This window comes from Dermochelys coriacea, chromosome 1, assembly GCF_009764565.3.
Source record: "Dermochelys coriacea isolate rDerCor1 chromosome 1, rDerCor1.pri.v4, whole genome shotgun sequence".
In the NCBI taxonomy this organism is placed as follows: domain Eukaryota; kingdom Metazoa; phylum Chordata; order Testudines; family Dermochelyidae; genus Dermochelys; species Dermochelys coriacea.
Window position 1 is genome coordinate 275,739,679 of NC_050068.2, and position 5,664 is coordinate 275,745,342.

The 5,664-nt window shown below is 57.3% G+C and overlaps 1 long non-coding RNA gene across 1 annotated transcript; it reads right to left on the reverse strand.

Annotated features, from left to right (window-relative positions):
* Nucleotides 1-1,749: 1,749 nt before the first annotated feature.
* Nucleotides 1,750-5,356, reverse strand: LOC122455854. The gene is made up of 3 exons (XR_006274354.1): nucleotides 5,343-5,356; nucleotides 3,359-3,361; nucleotides 1,750-1,928 (listed from the first exon to the last, which is right to left on the reverse strand). It is a non-coding gene; the product is annotated as an uncharacterized LOC122455854 (long non-coding RNA).
* Nucleotides 5,357-5,664: the final 308 nt, after the last annotated feature.

A 5,664-nucleotide genomic window follows, 5' to 3' on the forward strand; every position in this document is an offset into this window, starting at 1 on the left:
ATCCTGAATATAGTAAAGAAATCATAGCTACTAATTTCTACTTTGCTTCAGGTAAATAAAATACATTTAATCAATAAAAGTGTTTGTGTGGGAGAAACAAACATATCTAAATAGCAAGTTTTGAGGGGCTATTTGAGCCAAACAAAAATCCTTCAAAATTTAGCAATCTGACCCAAGTGAAGGCAAGGAGCAGAAATTACAGCAGGCAATAGGTAAAAGGGAATTTAGAAGGGACAAAATGTGTTTTGAAGCATAAATATCTAAAACTATAATAACAAATAATACATTCTTTAACTATAAGAGAAGTGTGAAGCCTGCAAAAAAATCAGTTAGGTTCACTGGATCATCAGGTTTAAAGAGAGTAAATAAGATAAAGACATTATTGAGCAGCTATATGATTTCTTTGCATCTGGTTTTACCAGAGAGGAATTTTGGGAGATAATTGCTCTGTTTGGTAATAAAGATGAAGTCATTTCAAAGTCTGAGGTATGTCAGAAGGATAATTTAAAAAAAAAGTTATGTCACCATGTAGCAGGGTCATACTGGAAACCCGGGAAGTGGGCGGGCACAAGCCCACCCACTGCTAAAGTCCCTCCCCAGTCCTAGTGGGAGGGACCACTGGACCCCTAGACCAACTGATTACTGGGGACAACTAAGGAAAAACAGGGACTGGAGTGAGGGTCAGAGGTTCAAAATGAGGATACCGGATGGGGACACCGAGCAGAGAACCCCAGACAGCGCCCACTGCTCCTCAAAGCTGTCAAGGGAGCCAGCGGACGCTGCCCAGTGGAACTCTGCCCAGATGCGTAAAACTAGGGAGGAACGGAAATAGGCCCCACAATCGCAGAGCACCCCCTCATCTAACATCCTTCTCCTGGTATTATAGATGGAAACTTTGGCCAGAGCCAGGAGGAGGTTGATGAGGAGGTCTTGCAACTTCGTGGGGCTACGGATAGGGTGTGCAAAGAGGAACAAGTGTGGGGAAAAGTGAAGCCAGAACCTCAATAAGACATTCTGGAGGAGCCAGAATAGGGGCTGCAACCTGGCGCATTCGAGATAGGTGTGTGCCAGGTTTTCCCTCAGGCCGCAAAAGGAGCGGTGCTCAAGGCTCCATAAAGGAGCCGCCAACTAACGTCCCTGGTGGCCCGTGGGACCAAGATGGAATAAAAGCTGGTGCATCGGGGCTCCTCACCCTCTTTAGGTGGAAGATAGTCCCGCCATTTAGTGTCGGGGCAGGACACGAGGGTGAGGAAATGCAATGTATGGAGCATTAGCATGTACAGATGGTTTCTGGGCGTGGTTCGAAAACGGACCGGCTGCAGGGTATGTAGCCGGCTTGGAGTGCGGGAGCGGGAAGGCTGGGGGGGCTCGTGGAACAGGGGCTCAAGAAAGATGTCTGGAGGGCCAGGGGTGAGGGGTGGGTGGGGAATGCCCTTTTGCAGGGCTCGCCGCAGGAAAATGAGAGAATCAGGTGACAAGGCAGTCTTCACCTCCTGGAGTACGTGCCTACGGGTCGGAAGGGTGGAAAGCCCCATGCATCGTCCGAGCACGCGGGCCTCCACCCAATCCCATAGTCATAGTCCAGGAGGTATCCGATTCTGGTGGTTTCTGCCAGGAGACTCCACCACCTGCACACGGAGATCGAGGTTGTGTAGCAGGGGCTCCGCAAGGAGGTCCGCTTCCTCGGTGGCCACAAATGACCTGGTTACCAAAAAAAAGCTTCCAGGTCCGGAGGAGGTCCTGGTAGAAGACCAGCAGCTCGGAGAGGTCCCATGGAAGGTCTCTCGGATGGAGAAAAAAAGAGCTGCCGGTCCTATCGGAGCCCTTGGAGGCGGCGGAGGAAGGCATGCGCCAACATGCTCCACGCCAGACTATCTGCACCAGAAAGGAGCCTCTGCAGGGCCTGGAGGCGGAAGACATAGACCTGGCTGTGCAAGCAAACCAGGCCCTGTCCTCCCTCTTCCAGGGGAAGACTCAGAGCCCCTGCAGAGACACAGTGCAGCCCCGGCCAGAAGAACTCCAGAGCCATCCTCTGGAGCCTGGCAAGGATCCTCGAGGCCGGGCTCAGGGTGTTGAGTCTGTGCCAGAGCATAGACAGGACCAGTTGGTTCAGCACCAGCGCCCTCCCTCACAGGGAGACACACCGGAACAGTCCTGACCATCTCCGCAGCTGCTCACCCACCCTGGCCTCCAAATCCTGCCAGTTCTCTGGCGGAGAAGGATGCGTAGTGGATAGATAAATGGCAAGATAGAGCAGCGGACCCGTGCTCCACCAGATGGCTTGAAGAACGGGTGGGAGGGAGCTCACCTGTCACCCGTCCCCGACCACCAGGCCAGAGCTCTTGACCCAGTTGACCCGGGCAGAGGAGGCCGCCGAGTAAATGGCCTGGCAGGCCTCCACCCACACCAGGTCATCCAAGGAGCACGTCATCAGCATACGCCAACAGGACCAGCCGCAGCTCTGGCTCCCGAAGCGCCAACCCTGTTAACCTCTGGCGGAGGAGACATAGGAAGGGCTTGATCGCCAGAGCATACAGCTGGCCCGAGAGGGTGCACCCTTGCTGTACTCCCCGCCCGAAGTTGACCGGCTCGGTCAGGGTCCAGTTGAGCCTGACCAGACACTCCACGTCAGCGTACAGCACCTGAAGAAAACCCACAAACTTGGGCCCGAAGTCGAACGCCCGCAGGGTGCCCAGGAGATACCCGTGGTCCACCCTGTCGAACGCCTTCTCCTGGTCCAGGGACAGGACGGCGAACAACAGACCATCCCTACGCCCCAGCTCCAAGAGGTTCTGGACCAAATACAAATTGTCAAAGATGGTCCGGCGTGGGACGGTGTAGGTCTGGTCGGGATGGACCACGTCCGCCAGCACGGACCCCAGCCACAGCGAGATGGCTTTCGCTACGATCTTGTAGTCCGTGCTGAGGAGTAAGATGGGACGCCAAATCCGTAAGTCACGGAGGTCCCCCTTCTTCAACAATAAGATGAGCACAGCTCGCCTTCGTGACAGAGGGAGGATCCCGCTTTGCAAGGACTTGGCCCAGACGATGACAAGGTCCAGGCCGAGGACATCCCAGAACACGCAGTAGAGCTCCACGGTCAGCCCATCCATGCACGGAGATTTACTAGTGGGAATGCAACGGAGGGCTTCCGAGAGCTCGGACAGAGAGAGAGAGGTAGCTCCAGCCAGTCTTGGTCACCCGCGCTAACCATCGGGAATTCAGTCCAGAGCACCCTGCGGGCATCAGCATCGGTCGGATCCGGGGAGAAAAGGTTAGCGTAAAAGGCCCTGGCCCTTCCATGCATCTCCTCTGGATCTGTGAGAGGGGTCCCATCCTCCGCCAGGAGGTAGGTGACGTGCTTTTTGGCCCCCCTCCTTTTCTCCAGGGCGTAGAAGAAGCGGGAGCCGAAGGAGGCAGATGTGGGATCGAACAAAAGCGCCCCGGGCTCAATGGTCCTCCAGGGCCCGGAGCTCCTCCCACTTCTCCCAGTACGCTGCGAGGAGGGTGGATCCTCGGGACCAGAGGTGAGATGCCTCTCTAGCTCTAAAACCTCCCACTCCAACTGCCCTATCACCGCATCCCTCCACTGGGTGGCGCCCCAGGTTTAGTCGCAGCAGAAGAGCCATGTGCGCACCTTCCCCACATCCCACCACCGCCTCACCGAGGGAAAGGTATGTCGCTGCCCCTGCCAGGCCAGTCAGAACTCCTGGAAGGATGCCACAAAGCCCACATCCTCCAGCAAGCTGTTATTAAAATGCCAATAGGCCGGCCCCGTCCTCTCCAGACTGAAAGAGGCTGTCACAGTCACCAAGTGGTGATCTGAGAATGGGGCCGGCCGGATGCCGGAGGCGTAGGCTCGTGCCAGATGGAAACACAGGATATAAATGCGGTCCAACTGGGAGTGGTGCAACTGATCCCCCTCCACCCGGACATAAGTAAAGGTAACAGTCATCTGGGTGGTGGTCGCGCCAGACATCCACCAGAGAGTGATGATCCATGATCTCCCTGAGGACGCCCACGGCTGCCTGGGATGTCTCGACTCCTGAGCGGTCCCGGTCCTCGAGGGTGGTGTTGAAGTCCGCGCCCAGGACCAGGCACTCGTGAGGATCCAGAGTGCCAAGGAAGGCCAACGCATGCCAATAGAAACACACTCATTCCGGTCCCACATTCGGGGCATTAACTTTGACCAGGTTTAATCTCAGCCCCTTCATGCAGACCCGGCACGACCTTGCCTACCCTCAGCACCTCGGGCCGTAGCTCAGGAGAGAACAGGGTGGCAACCCCAGCCAAACAGGCACCGAGGTGGCTAAAGTAAACCTTGTCCACGCACTCCAGGTGCCAGCTAGCCTTGATGGCTGGAGCCGTGTGGGTCTCCTCCAGGAAGATCACAGAGTACGCCCCCTCTCGAAGGAAGGAGAGCACCTGGCTCCTGCAGAGACCCACGCTGGTGTTCAGCGTAGCAAAGATGGGAGGGCTGGGGTGAATCCTCATGGGCAGGGCAATCAATGGCCTCTAGCGGGCTCCGCAACAATGTTCGACTCCAAAGGTCATCAGGGAGTCGCGGAACTTACGGTCCCTCCAGTAGGCCACGAGGCCCTGCCTCCCGGTCCCTCTCCCTTCCCCCAAAAGGCCCTTCACGGCCCGGAGGACACAGTGGAAGTCTCCCCAGCGCTGGAGGGTGAGCTGCACCTTGCCCTGTGAGCCATGAGTGTCCAGCAGGAAACAGTGCAGCTCTTCCCTCAGCGCAGAGGAGAACCCGGCAGCCAACCCGTTGCCATCCTCCAGTGAAGCCCCTAAAAGATCTTTGCGGCCTGCGGAGACGGGCAAGCATGGAGTGGAACCCCTGCGCAGTTGCGCCGGGCAGCCCATCTCCATCCCAGGCACAAGAGGGGGTGGTGGAGGGAATAGTGCAGCCCCCATGATGCTGGGAAGAGTGGACATGAAAACCACCCCCTGAGAATTGTCCATAGACAAAGGAAACAAGAGAACCTCGGGGGTGGCAATAACATGGGTGGTGGTGGGGAAAGGGGCGAACGACTCATTGGGGATGGAAATAGGATCGGGGCGGGGGCGGGACCAGGGATGTGGAAAGAAGGAGAGGCAGGGTCAGGGATGAGGGCCAACATTGGGACCTGGCTGGGAAAGGGGCCAGGAGCAGGGGTAGGAACAGGAAAGGGGACACTGATGGATTCACGGTCCCTGACAGCCTGGCTATCGGGGTGCGGCTCCTCTCGGCCGGGATTGGGGGGCAAATGGACAGGGGCTAAAGAGGGGCCTTCACTGAGGCCGGGCACGGGAGCTGTGAGAAACACATCACCCGCAGCCATGGCGTCAGGCACTACAGAAACTTCAGTGGGAGCCCCCTCTGAGGGGAAGCCAACCACTCCGTCCGGATGGTGGAGGGCATGTCCACAGGCTTGGGATCCGACCGCTCGGCATCGGCCGTCGCCTCTATGGGCTCGGCGGCCTCAGGTGAGGCGCCATCCATGGCCAGGCAAATAGCGAGAGCCCGTGGCGCCCCCAGGACCAGAGCGGGGGTACAGTTGGGAGTGAAGGGTAGGGAGAAGGAGGAGGGGGCAGTAGAACTGAGCTGCCGCCCAGATCGAGGCCCACTGGTGGTGGGGGGGATCGTCCTCCCCCAGGTGACTGAGGTCAGACCCA